The following is a 14,452-nucleotide window of genomic DNA, read 5'->3' as shown; positions in this document are numbered from 1 at the left end:
AAGTATTATTAGCCGAAACCTTTCTATGATTAATTCTAAACCTTCCTACAGTGAAAAAAATATTTTCTCCACTTTAGAAACTGTAAGTGACCACTAATACTTTCAGCAACTGATTAGACCCTAACTGAACATGATTTTTTTGTGGTCTGGCTTCAACATTTGCTTGTTGGTGTAACTTCAAGGGGGCCGGGGTACTGCAATAGCCCTGCATATTTCCTCTTTTCTTTTTTTAAATTTCATTTATTTTTATTTTATGTGTATGCTTGTATTGCCTGCATGTAGGTAAGTGCACCTGTGTCGTGCAATGCCCACGGAGGTCAGAAGAGGCTGTTGGATCCCCTGGGACTGGAGTTACAGGACAGTTGTTAGCTGCTATGTGGGTGCTGGGATTCAAACCCGGGTCTTCTGCAAGAACAGTCAGTGTTCATAGCCGCTGAGCCATCTCTCCAGCCCCAACCCTGCATATTTTCTAATTCTGATTGCTGACCAAAGATACAATTTATTCTAGGTTAATTGTTATTAATGTTGTTATTTTCCCAGTGAGAAAGAGGTTCTTAATATAATTGCCATTTGGGTCTAAATATTGAGTGTTTTTTTTATTATTCAAAACATATCATTTATTTTGAAAACAAGAGCCTTCCAGAATTTTCATTTGCTGCATTCTAAAAACATCAAAAGTTATTTGTGTGGCTCATTCCCAAACCCTCAACCCTGAGAAGACCAGTTTTAACATCTAAGGTCCTCTCAGGATGACGGAGCCACAAACTGCAAGGGCAAATCCCGGGGCCCTAAGCGCAAGAGATTAGTGTTAATTTGCCAGAGTTTCTCTAAGACAGCTGGTCTTCCAGCCCGGTTGCTGAAGCTGCCTGGTGCTGGGCACACAGAAACCCAGAGAAATACTTGCAGGGGTGCCTGTCTGATAGGGAGTTTGGGCCTAGTCCTCCCCATGCCCAGAAGCAGTGAGAAATGGCATTCTTCTGGGCCTTGGGCATCTCCTCCTATGTTGGTTCATGACCATCAGGCTGAAAGCAGGATCCTAACCAAAATCCTGGCAGACTGTGGCAGCACCCTCAGACCCTGAACAGGCACACCAGCTGGATCGGGTTGCAGTGCTAAGAGCAAATGTGCAAACTGCATAGGGTGACTTGTCCTCAAAGCTGGTGTGAAGTTGGTACAGACATCTGCAGAATCCATTTTATGTAAGGGCCAGAAAGCCCGGCAAGGGCACTGAAGCACAGCCAGGCATCCTCCACCAGTGTAGGCCCTGTACCCACCAAGCTGCTTCAGGACACTTCTGCAAGGAAATGTGTTTGGCTCTCCCTGGTACTCAACTTTCTACGCCACCAAAGTTCATGGAAACTTACCTCCTGGAATCTAAATGACCTCCTCCAGCTTCTTGGCAGTTTCCATGCTAAACACTGTCCTCTTCCTGACCAAGGAGGAAGCCCTTAGCAAGCCAGGGTTGAGCTTTCTGAACTTTCGTTTCCTTCATTCTTTCATATTCTTGCCATTCATTATGATTGCACAACTTTTGTATACAATATGTTATCTGATTGACTATTAGATGTATACCTATGGTTTTATCTATTTGGAGGGCTTATGGTCTTTTACTGGTCATAATTATCCTGGCCAATTTTTTCCTCCTTTTGTTCTAAAAGTATACTTTATTGGAATTGGAGCTTAGTCGTAGAGTATTTGTCTAGCATGCATAAGGTGTCTCAGTTCCACAAACAAATCAAAACAAAACACACCCCAAACCCTTGATTTTTTTAAATAAATATTTTATTTGTTATTTGTGTGTATGTGTGTGTGTGTGTGTGTGTGTGTGTATTGGCTGTATGTAGGTAAGTGCACCCATGTTGTGTAAAGCCCAAGGAGGACAGAAGAGGCTGTCAGATCCCTTGGGACTGGAGTTACAGGACAGTTGTTAGCTGCCGTGTGGGTGCTGGGATTCAAACCTGGGTCTTCTGCAAGAACAGCCACTTCTTAACCACTGAGCCATCTCTCCAGCCCCATTCTTGATTTTTAAGCTTCAAGTTGAAAGCAACATGGGGCAGAAACCAGAGTGTTGCCATGCACACCCTGTCCCACCACACTGGAAATAGAGCCTCTGCCATTGGCACTGTCAAATCCCACACAGACTAGCACATTTGTTACACTAAATGAGCCTGCATCAACCCATCACCACCATCCAAAGTCCCCAAGTTACATTAGGGCTCACTCTTCTGCTGTCCATTTGTGGATCCATGTATAGTGGCAGGCATGTAGCTATCATAAGGAACAGTTTTGGTGATCTGGACATAGTCTACGCTGTGCCTACTCCTCACCTTTGGCTGTTGTCTATAGTTTTGTTTTTTCTAAAACAATTGGAATTATATAGTATGTTCCTTTCAGATTGGTTCCTTTGACTAATATCCATTTAAGCTTCCTCTATATTTTCAAAGACTTAAGGCTTTTTTTTTGGTGTTTAATTCCCTTGCCTGGATGTCCAACAGTTTATTTACCCATTCTCTTACTAAAGTCCATCTTCTTTGTTCGCAATTTTTGCCAGTTATGAATAAAACTGCTGTAAACATTCACGTGCAGATTTTTGTGTGGACACAGTTTCAACCCAGTTTGGGTGAATACCAAAGAATGGGATTAATGAATCATATGGTAACTGTATGCTTCATCTTGGGGGAAAAACTTTCAAATTTGACCTCCAAAGTGGATACACCGTGTTGTGTGTACACGAAAAGAAATCAGAGTTCCTAGTCTTCCACATCTTCATAAGCATTTTGTGGTGGCCCTATTTTAGACCTTGGCCATTCTAAAACATGTATAATGTTATCTCTCTGATGGTTCATGTGCAGCTCAGAAGTAACATATGATGGAGGCCGTAGCGTCCTTTGTGTGCTTATTTGCCATTTGCTTATACTCTTGGTGAAGCGTCTACTCTGTCTTTATGTCATTTATTACTTGGGCGGTTTGTTTCCTTATTGTTGAGTTTTTAGAGTTCTTTGTATACTTGGGTGATAATGTTTTGTTTTTAATTTATTAAAAATATTTATTTACTTTTATTTCATGTATATGAATGTTTTGCCTGCTTGTATGTAAGCACACCATGTGTGCAATGTCCACAGAGGCTAGAAGAGGACATTGGGTCATCTGGAACTGTAGTTACAGATAGTTGGTTGTTAGCCACTATGTAGGTGCTAGGAACTGAACCAGGGTCTTCTGCAAGAGCCACCAATGATCTTTACTGACTTGTCTCTCTAGCCCCTTGCTTTTATATTTACGTGTTTGTATGTGTGTCTGTGTGAATAAAAATGTGCCATATGTGTATGGCTGACCCTGGAGGCCAGAACCCTTTCCCCTGGACCTGGAGCTATAGGAAGTTGTGAGCGGGCCAATGTGGGTGCTTAGAACTGAACTTGGGTCCTCTAGAAGAGCAAGTGTTTGTAATCTGAGCCATCTTTTCAGCCTAGGATAATAGTGTTTTATCAGATATCTCTTTTACAAGTATACTTTCACACTCTGTAGCTTTCCTTAAATATTAGGTATTTATTCATTACTTTTAACAGTTCTTGGAATCAAACCCAGGGTCATGAACAGAGTAATCAAGAGTTCTACCACTGACCTACATTTCTAATCACTTGTCTTCTTATTTCTGTCTTTCTCAGAGAAGTTTTGTATGTATGTGTGTGGGTTCTTACACGTTTTCATGCACATGTTTGCATGTATGTGGGTTCATGTATGTGTGCATGTGTGAGTGTATGTGTGAAGGCCAGAGGTTGACTCTAGGGGTCTTCCTCAGTACCTTTCCACTTTACTTACTAGGCAGGGTCTCTTGCTGAATCCAGAACTCACCAATTCAGCTAGTTTAGTTAGCCAGGTTTCCCCAGGGATCAGCTGTCTCTGTCTCCTGACTGCTGAGATTACACTGGGCAGGCCACCATGCCTTGCCAGCTTTTAGTTTGTGATTATGGGACATTTTTCTTTCTCTTTCAATTATGGATAGCTTTGTGGGGTATAGCAATCTGGGTTGGCAGCTGTTGTCTGTCAGCACTTGAACTACATTGTTCCATGCTCTTTTTGCTTTTATAATTTCTGTTGAGAAATCTGATGTTATTCTGAATTTACATTTATATTTGGCTTAATACTATTCTCTTAGAGTTTGCCTTTATATTCAGTTTGGTACAGCACTTTATTCTATATCTCGGAGTTTTAACTGTAATAGGACATGGGGAGGTTACTATGTGCAAAATATGGATCCTTAAATCTATAGACAAGTATCCCAGTCACCACCCATCAAAGAAGCTTCTTTTTCAAGAGACAGAGATAATTACAGAGTTCCACAACTGGTCACACACAGAGATTGTGAATTGCCCAAGCCTAAGTGGCACATCTAGGATGCAACCTCTACACCTAAGGCTTATGGAACATAGAACAAGGGATGAAGAGAACACTAATGCATCTTTCAATTCTAATCAATGATACAAAAGGTCACAAATGGCCAAAACACAGAGAATAAGTGTCTTCAGAGTGTGGGTCCTTCCTTGGACAGGACTCATATTAAAATCTACCCACCCAGGGCTCAGGGACCACTGCGGAAGAGGTGACAGAAAAATTCTAAGAGTCAGAGAGGAGGAGCATGACCATATGAAAATAGTCCTACAGGCTCCTGGGATTCTTCTCACATGAAGCTACAGCAATGGTGTCAGCATGGACAAGACCCATGAAGACTTAAGCAGACAAAAACCTGGCACAGAGCCAGGCGTGGTGGCGCATACCTTTAATCCCAGCATTCGGGAGGCAGAGGCAGGTGGATCTCTGTGAGTTCAAGGCAAGCCTGGTCTACATAGTGAGTTCCAGGACAGCTGGGGCTACAGGGAGACCAAAAAGACCAAAAAAAACCCCAAACCAAACCAAAACCAAACCAAAACAAAACCCAGCACAGAACTGTGGAAATGAACAGCATGTCCCAATCTTAATTGGAGAATTATTGGCAGCTGATTACTGCTGGGTGAGGAAGAGCTGATCTTCTTGAAGGGAGGGTCTGTAGATAGGCTGACTAGATCCCAGTGGATGGACTTGCACTGAGGGGCATCTGGAGACACTAACTTTACATGATAGACCTTAATAGAAATGACAGAATGTATGAACTCCAGTGTGTGGGGGGAACTATGGGAGGATGCTAAAGGGGAAGGGGACATAAAGATGATGTTCTGTATGAAATACACAAAAATTCAATAAAAAATTTTTAAAAAGGAAAGATAGTAATAGCCAATTAAATCAATTGCCTTTTCAACTTCAGTAATTTGAGGGAAGTAAAACACCAAGGATAATATGCTACACTAAGATATTAATTACTAAGGGTAGAAATGGGAAGGAAATCGGCAGAATAAAGTTACTAGTTTGTATTGGATAGCTTCCACTAAAGGCAGAACTTTTCATTCTGGAGAAGATAAAGGAGTAAAGAATGCAATCAGACAATGTAAAACAATCCCAGCACTCAGAAGGCCGAGGCAAGGGAGACCTCTAGTCCCAGGACAATCTGTGTGCTCTTTAGGGACACCTATCTCAAATGAACAAACAAACAAATAAAAACCAGTAGGAGACAGAGAACAGAGCAAAACAAAGCTGGTCCACAAAACTGAAATTATACTATATTTTAAATAAGGGAATGTGAGTTAAAAAAAGAGAACTCGTTGGGGGTTCAGAATCTGTATGTGGTTTCTCATGTAGGTCTGTGTGCCATGCCTGCCTCCATGTGGTCCTACACATCACAAGCAAGGGCTATGCCTGTCTCTCTGCTGTCTACTCCATTCTATGGCTCAGACCAGATTTCTGCCCCACAAAGCTTCCTGATTCTCTGCTTTGTTTCTTCAGACAGGGTCAAGGTGCAGCGCAGACTATCCTGAAACTCACTACGCACCCCAGTATGGCTTTGAACTCAGAATTCTCCAGTCGTAGCCACCCAAGTAATGGATTACAGCTGTGTGCCACTATGGGCTTTCTTTTCAATACTTTTCTTCACAGTTCATTGCATCTACAGCTACAGAAACTGAGGATGTAGAATCCATGGCTACAGAGGGCTGACTGTATTCCTCTATTTTATCTTCTGAAAGAGACTGTAGGGAGTTGGTATAATTTCTTCAGTGTTTAGTAGAATTTGCCACTGAGCCAATCGGCCTGGGGCTCCTTGTTTTGGAAGGACATTAGTTTACTTTGGCTTACACCACAAGTCCATCATGCCAGGAGGAAATGGAGGGTGATAGTTGAATTCCTGTGCTCAGCTCACTGTCTCCTTTTTATTCAACCCAGGCCCAGCCCATTGAATGATACTGCACTGATACGGGGTGGCTCTTCCCACCTCATTTAAACTAATCTAGATAATTCCTCACAAATAAGCCCAGAGATTCATTAACATAGTGATTCTAAATTCCATAAAGTTGATAATCAAGATTAACCATTAGACAGACAGACAGACATACTTACTCATGTGAGATTTTTTTTCTTTGTTTTGGCAGTACATACATTTCAAAAAGTTGGTCTATTTCACATGACATCAAATTTGTGGGAATAATTTCATTTGTCTTATGTTTTTATCATCTCTTTTATGGTTGTCGAGCCTGTACTTATTGTAATGATGACTATTATTTCTTTTTTTAAATTTATTATTTTTATTTTATGTGTATGCATGTATTGCCTGCATGTAGGTAAGGCACCTGTGTCATACAATGCCTGCAGAGGTCAGAAGAGGCTGTTGGATCCCCTGGGACTGGAGTTACACACAGTTGTTAGCTGCTATGTGGGTGCTGGGATTTGAACCCTGGTCTTCTGCAAGAACAACCAGTGTTCTTAACCATGAGCCATCTCTCCAGCCCCTTATTCTCTTATTTCTAACATTATTAGTTCATGTCTGCTTTCCTTTTTCCTAATATGGCTAGGGATTTTTATTCTTTCTTTTTAAAAAACTTAGTGTGTATGTGTGAGAGGGAGAGATGGGGGGTGGGGAGAAAGAGAGAGGAGAGAGAGCCACAGAATGTTCACTGTGGTCAGAGACAACTCTTAGGAATTTAGGAAACTTAGTTTCCTCCTGACACCTTGTGGGATCTGAGAATTGAACTCAGTTTATCAGGCTTGTACAAAAGTGTGCTGCAATCTCTCCAGCTCTTTATTGCTTTTTTGATAACCCACATTTGGGTTCTTAATTAACTTCCTCTGTTGACTTTGTTTTTAATTTCATTATATCTGCTTTAATTTTTATTATTCTATTTTGCTTCTTTTCCTCTCTTCCTCTTTTATCCCCTTTTTTTCTGTCTTCTTTTCCTAGTGTTCTGGTATGGTAGCTTAGATTGCTAATTTTAGATCTTTTTTACTAATACGTCTTAAATGCCATAAATTTCCCTTCAAAAATTTCTTTTTGCTATTTAAACTTATTAATTAATTAACAATTAATTAATGTGTATGAGTGTATTGCCGGCATGTGTTTAAGTGCACTGATGTCGTGCACTGCCCACAGAGGTCAGAAGAAGGTGTCAGATCCTCTGGAACTGGAGTTACAAACAGTTGTTAGCCGCCGTGTGGGTGCTGGGAACTGAACCCAGGTCCTCTGCAAGAGTGGTCAGTGCTCTTAAATGCTGACCCATCACTCCAGCCTCTTGCTATTTAAACTTTACTTAGGTCAAAATGTTTTAAAATTCATTTTGTAATTTCTTCTTTTGTTCATGTGTTGTTTAGAAGTGTGTTGCTTTTACCAGGAATGGTGACCCACGCCTTTAATGCCAACACTCAGGAGGCTGAGGGAGGAGGAGTACTGTGAGTTTGAGGCGAACCTGGGCCACCTAGTATGATCCAGGCAAGCCTGGACTATAGAGTGAGACTCAGTCTCAAAACAAACAAATAAATAAACTTTAATGTTAAGCAGGAGGGTGTTTATCTTCAAATATTTGATAGCTTTTCATCTCAAGATTCTTCTCCAACTATTTTAAGAGAAACTATTGACAGTTTGAATTTCTTGGGTTTTCTTACGATTAGAATGCAGTGGTAACTTCTGAGTTCCTTGCATGTCAGTGAAGAACTGCCATGTCTATGAAATTCTTTTTTAAAAAAATATTTTATTTATTTTTATTTGTGTATGGGTGTTTTGCTTGCATGTAGGTAGGTGCACCTGTGTTGTGCAATGCCTGCAGAGGTCAGAAGAGGTCATCAGATCCCCTGGAATTGGAGTTACAGCCGGTTTTAGCTGCCATGTGGGTTCTGGAAATCCAACCTGGGTCCTCTGCAAGAGCAGTCAGTGCTCTCAACCACTGAGCCATCTCTCCAGCCCTTGTCTGTGAAATTCTTTAAAATGTCTTTATTAAATTTATGTGTGTGTGTGTGTGTGTGTGTGTCTGTGTACTATTCCATAGTTTAAAGAACCCAAATTTAGCTGGCCCACACCTTTAATTCCTACACTCATGAGGTAGAGATAGGTGAATCTCTGTGAGTTCAAGGTCAGCCTGGTCTACTAAGTAAGCTCCAGGCTGGCCAAATGTTACATGATGAAACCCTGTTGGAAAAAAAATAAACAAACACAAAACCCAAACTTCTACCTTGTTACTTTGCCATGTGTGGCTTATATTCTCAGTCATTTCACAATCCAACATAGACACAGGAATTCTAATCCTCATGTTTGGATTCTAAACAAGAGGAAAGAAGCAACAAAGAACATTCCATGTTCCTATGAAATATCAGATGAAAGAAGAAATGGACCATCTGGTTTTCTAAAAACCCCTAATCTATCTACTACCTTCCTGGCAGCCTCATGGTATTCTTTTAAATTGAAGTTGTTTCTATCAGCCCAATACTCAAAATGTTTAATTTGATCTGTCTGTGTTATCAGTCAGGAGAATTCAGTTATTTTGGTTTTGGCAATAGAAACCTTTTTTAAAAATTAAAAATTGCACAATCTCAATACATCAAAATAATAAGCTTATTGATATAAATACTTTGCATCTAGAGGTTTCTAAAGTATACTAACTTACTAGGAAGTTAGTAAATGAAAACAGAATATTTTTTAATGAATATTTTTGAGTTTTTGTGCATTTCATACAATAAATCTTAACCATATTTAGATTTCCTTCTCCCCCATCCATACCCTTCCATACTCCCCCCACTGAATTTCATGCATTCTGTCATATATGTTAAAGACTATCTGGTCAAGCTTTTGAACCCTGATGTCCCTTGGTTTAGTAATCTAGTCAGCCTATCTAGAGTCTCTCCCTTAAAGAAGATCAACTCTCACTCACTCAGCAGTAATCAGTTGCCAATAGTTCCTTGACTAAGGCTGGGGTCTGTTGCCCATTTCCCCAGTTTTATGATGGATTTTATGTTGTCACCATTGCTGCAAGTTCATATGATCAAGTTCCCAGAGGCCTGAAAGCCTCTGTTTCCTTATGTTCATGTACCACTCCTGCCTTGGCTCTTATGGTCTTTCTGCCCCTTTGCCTGCAATGGTCCGAGCCATAGACTAGTGAGGTTTAATACAGGAGTCCTATCTAGGGACATGCACTCTGCAGTCTCTTGTTCTCTAAAACTTAGCCAGTTGCTAGTGACAGTTGAGGAATGCATTAGTATTCTCTCTACCCCCTGTTCTGCCATGCTCCATGAGCCTTAGATGTAGACGTTCCACTGTAGATGTGTCACTTAGGGTTGAGAATCTCTCAGACACGTAGTCTCTGTGTGTGACCAGTTGTGGAACTCTGTAATAGACTCCATCTGTTGCAAAAAGAAACTTCTTTCTATGTACATTTTTATTGTTTTTATGCATTTCATATAATAGATCTTAATCAAATTTAGACCCCCTTCCCTGTCTACAGTCTCCCAACCCCCCTTCTTTGATGAGTAGTGTACTATATAGTTGTCTGTAAATATAAGGATCCATATTTAGCATACAGTAAGAAATTTCATTCATCTAGAGATATGACAGAGATACGATTTTCTCTAGGATATATGACCTCTCCAGCCATGTGTATTTGGCTATTTTTACAGTGCCACCCATGAGTTCCCTCCCATTGAAAGGGCCTTAAGTCCAATTAGATAGCTGTTGAATACCTCCAAGATAAAAATGCCTTTACTGCACCGCTATAGTTTGTTGTCCTGGTCATTACTGTGGTTATTAGACTGAAGCTGGAGTTAGACACCATCAATTGATTTTCTCCCTTAGCATCTTGCGTAGTATCATCTAGAAATATGAGAGCTAGTCTTCAGGAAGGAGTCTTCCAGGCAGTTCCAGTTCCAGTTCCATTACTCCACATCCTGTGTTAGAAGTATGTCCTGTCTTCAGCAATATTGTCTTATCTTCAAATTCTGGGAGGTAGTCAAGGGCTTCGGCAATAGCCTTTCTTATTTTGGGAGTCTCCTGGACCACCCTGACTGACAACTCAAAAGGAGGTTTCTCCTGTCTGGCACTGTGTTTCTTGTTATGTAGACTTCAGGTGTATACATGCAAGCATGTTCAGATATTGTACGTGTATTTTTCAGAGTTTTTTTTGGGGGGGAGTTAATATATTTCCCCTGAGTTTTTACACCACTTAAGCTTTTTTATTCCTCTTCTCTATCTTCCTGCCTAACTTTCCTCCTCTCTCCCTGTTAAAGTTAAAGTACTCCCCATCTTCCTCATTTCCCCTTGATAGTATCTGTCTCCTATCATTCCCGCTCTCTTGAGTTCCTTCTTCCTCTTTACCCTCATGGTTCCTTGTATGCCTTTCTCTCCTCCCTTCCCAGTTGAATAACCCCATTTTCCCCTTGGTAACATCTGTTTCCTACTATCCCCCTCTCTTGGGCTCTTTCTTTTCCTTTACCTCTGTGGTTCCTTTCCATTTTCCTGGCTCATATGGCTACATCAGGATATATACTCACATATAAGGATTTGGTACTTAGATCCACAAATGAGAACATACGTCACTTGTGTTTTCTGAGTCTGTGTTATTTCACTTAGTATATTTGATGAGTTAAAAAATGTTGTGAAGGGGCTCAGTGGTTAAGAATACTGGCTGTTCTGGCAGAAGACCCGGGTTCAAATCCCAGCACCCACATGGCAGCTAACAACTGTCCATAACTCCAGCTCCAGGGGATCCTACAACTTCTTCTGTCCTCCAGGGGAATTGCATGACACGGGTGCACTTACCTACATGCAACCAATACATGCATACACATAAATTAAAAATAATAAAATATATTTTAAAAGTTCAATGTTGTGAAAATAATTTATGGATTTAAGTTATAGTAAGCCTCTAAAATGAATTTACTTCTGCTTTATTTTAGTTGTAAGTACTGAGAAAAATTCGGGTCATAGCCTAGCAAACAGAAATGGTTTCAGAATTTTATATTAGTTTGCTCATTTTTCAATTTTATGATCCTCAAGGTAAATAGAGATGATCAGAGATGATTCACACTGAGATTCAAGTATGAATAGCACAAATTAGCATACAAATTTCCAATATGGGATTTTAATATAAATATAGGATACAATGGAGCATGTTAAATATGTTTGGGGCAGTTTATTATACATTTTAAGTAAACGTGTAATTATATGTTCCTACATATATTTAGAAGAGACATATTATTACTTATTGAACTAGAAAAATGGCTTTATTTAAATGTAGATCCCAAGCATTTCACCTTCTTTCCTTTCTTATTTTGGAGGGGCTGCAGGTTGCACCCAAGGCCTTCTGGATGCTAAGTAGGTGCTTTGCCATTGAGCTACATTACACTATTTCACCTATTGTTCAAATTTAATTTCATTTATTTCTATTTTAGGTATGTGAGTGTTTTGCTGTATGTGTGTAAGTGCGTCCTTCTGTGTAATGCCTGTGAAGGTCAGAAGAGAGTGTTGGATCTCCTGGAACTGGCGTTACGAGACAGTTGCTAGCTGCCATGCGGGTGCTTGGGAACACACTCTTAACCACTGAGTCATCTCTCCACTCCCCTATTTAATCTATTTTTAATTGAACAATCTAATTTTACTAAAAATACAGAATTTTATAGCCAGGTGTGGTGGCACATGCCTTTAATCCCAGGATTCCTGAGGCAGAGGCAGGCAGACCTCTGTGAGTTCAAGACCAACCTGGTCTACAGAGGAAGTTCCAGGCCAGCTGGGGCTACAGAGAGACCCTGTCTCAAGAAAGATAAAAAATAAGTAAACAAAATACAGAATTTTACTACTTGTATAAAATTTTATAACCGTTACCCAACTTTAAAGCAAATTCAGGTTTACAACATTGATTTCAACTCACAAAGAGTCTTTATTCCCATTTATGGTCCTTTATGCATCCAAACACCAATTTCACTGTAAAGCATTTCATTAAGTAGAACCCTACACTCCTTTTTTCCATATCTTCTTTCCTTCAGCATGTTTTTAAGATTCATCTATTTTGTAGCATAAATCCATACTTTGTTTTTTTTTTTTTCGTGTTGAGCAGTTTCCCATTGTAGAGCTACATCACATTTTATTTATCTACTGAGTTGAAGAACTTTTGATTCTTTCTAATTTGGGGCAATTATGAAGAATAAGAATGCTTCATTTGCTTACAGACTTTGTATGAACATGTTTTCTCACTTCTCTGGGATCCTTAGGAGTGTATTTGCTGAATCATTTAAAATTATGTTCTATTTCTTTTTTTTTTTAATGTGTATGCATGTATTGCCTGCATGTAGGTGAGTGCACCAGTGTCGTGCAATGCCACAGAGGTCAGAAGAGGCTGTTGGATCCCCTGGAACTGGAGTTATGGACAGTTGTTGGCTGTCATGTGGGTGCTGGGTCTACTTTTAAAGAAAAGTAGACCTCATGAGCAATGTAATAGGATTGCAGTTCCTTTGCCCTCTCACCAACCTTTTTTGCTTTCTGTCTATTTTACTCTAGCCAGTTTAGTGTCTACAAAGTAGGCGCTCACCATGGAATCAACTCACATTTACCAAAGGCTGATGCTATTGAAACCATTGGCTGTTGATGAAATACCTATTGATATCATTACCCATTTTAAAACTGAGTTAACTGTTGGTATTGAGTTGCAAGTGTTCTTTATTTTGGATATAAGTTGTACTTCTCTTTTAAGTTAAGAAAAGAAATACACAATATTTGCATTTTAATTTAGATACAATGAAGCAAAAGCATATATGAGATATATAATATAATTAATATATAAAATGGCATATTTGCTTGATAAAAGATACATGTTGTTTTGGGGCAAAAGTCATGCTATGGATACAAATTGTTTATCCTGTATTTGATTTGAAATTTTTTTCCCAGTCTGATTTTTGTTTTCACTTTTATAATGATTAACGTATTTTTAAAAATATATGTACCTAATGGGGCTGGAGAAATGGTTCAGTGCCCCATTAAGGGCACTGGCTGCTCTTGCAGAGGACCCAGGTTCAATTCCCCGCACCCACATGGCGGCTAACAACCATTCATAACTCCAGTTCCAGGGGAATCTGATGCCCTCTTCTGATCTCCACGAGCATTGCATGACATGGGTGCACTTATATACATGCAGGCAGTATACTCATACACACAGAAATGTTAAAAAATAAATAAAAAATAAATATATGTACATAAAAGGTTTGTGGAGTTCCTGAAACCTCTATTTTGCACCCTAGGTATTATTATACCACAGTTTGAGATCTACTACAAATGAGAATTTATTTCACTGACATTTAAACTCAGCACACTGATAATGCATATTTGACAAAATTATGGACTAGTGGAGTTGGAAAGGACCTAATAAATGATCTAATGCCTTTCTAGATTTGCAGATGATTTCTTGAATATTTGAGTAATTTGATCACAATTCTTGTAATATAGTTTTATGGAGCATTGGGAGTACAACTTAGAATCAAAAACTTAGAATTAAAAATAAACACAGGTATCTGGCTAATTCAGCAAGAGATGGAGTATAAATTTAAAAAAATCAGTTATTCTGCTGGGCATGGTCGTGCACGCCTTTAATCCCAGCACTCAGGAAGCAGAGGCAGGCAGATCTCTGTGAGGTCAAGGCCAGCCTGGTGTCCCTAGTGAATCCAGGACAGCTGGGGCTACAGGGAGACCCTGTCTCAAAAAGATCAAAAAAAAAAAAAAATCAGTTATTCCTCATAATAGCATTTATTTGCTGACTCAACATAAAAAATCGATACTAAAGAGAAGGAAGAACTTTGAACTCTGTAGAAATAAAGTTTAAGAATAGGAATCCATTGTAGAAACAATTTGCTCTTTTAAAAAACAAAAAAGCCGCTCCTAGCCTGCACTACTATCCTCAGGCCTCTTGGGGTAAGTCTATAGCGCAGCTCTCCGCACCGGGACTCCCTAAGCGACATTCACCCTTCCACCCCCCACCTCGCCGTTCTATACTCCTAGTTTGGGCCCTGCGCCATTCCTAGTCTCGGGGCCCCAGACACCTGGGGAACCAATACTGTTTCCTGATCCTTC

The 14,452-nt window shown here is 39.8% G+C and overlaps 1 pseudogene; it reads right to left on the bottom strand.

The window, feature by feature from the left end:
• Positions 1–827: 827 nt before the first annotated feature.
• The window catches only part of LOC115072317, a 41,448-nt pseudogene continuing 27,823 nt past the window's right edge, over positions 828–14,452 (bottom strand).

This window comes from Nannospalax galili, unplaced genomic scaffold (assembly GCF_000622305.1).
Source record: "Nannospalax galili isolate Female #2095 unplaced genomic scaffold, S.galili_v1.0 scaffold441, whole genome shotgun sequence".
Lineage (NCBI taxonomy): Eukaryota > Metazoa > Chordata > Mammalia > Rodentia > Spalacidae > Nannospalax > Nannospalax galili.
This window is presented reverse-complemented; position numbering and strand designations above follow the sequence as displayed.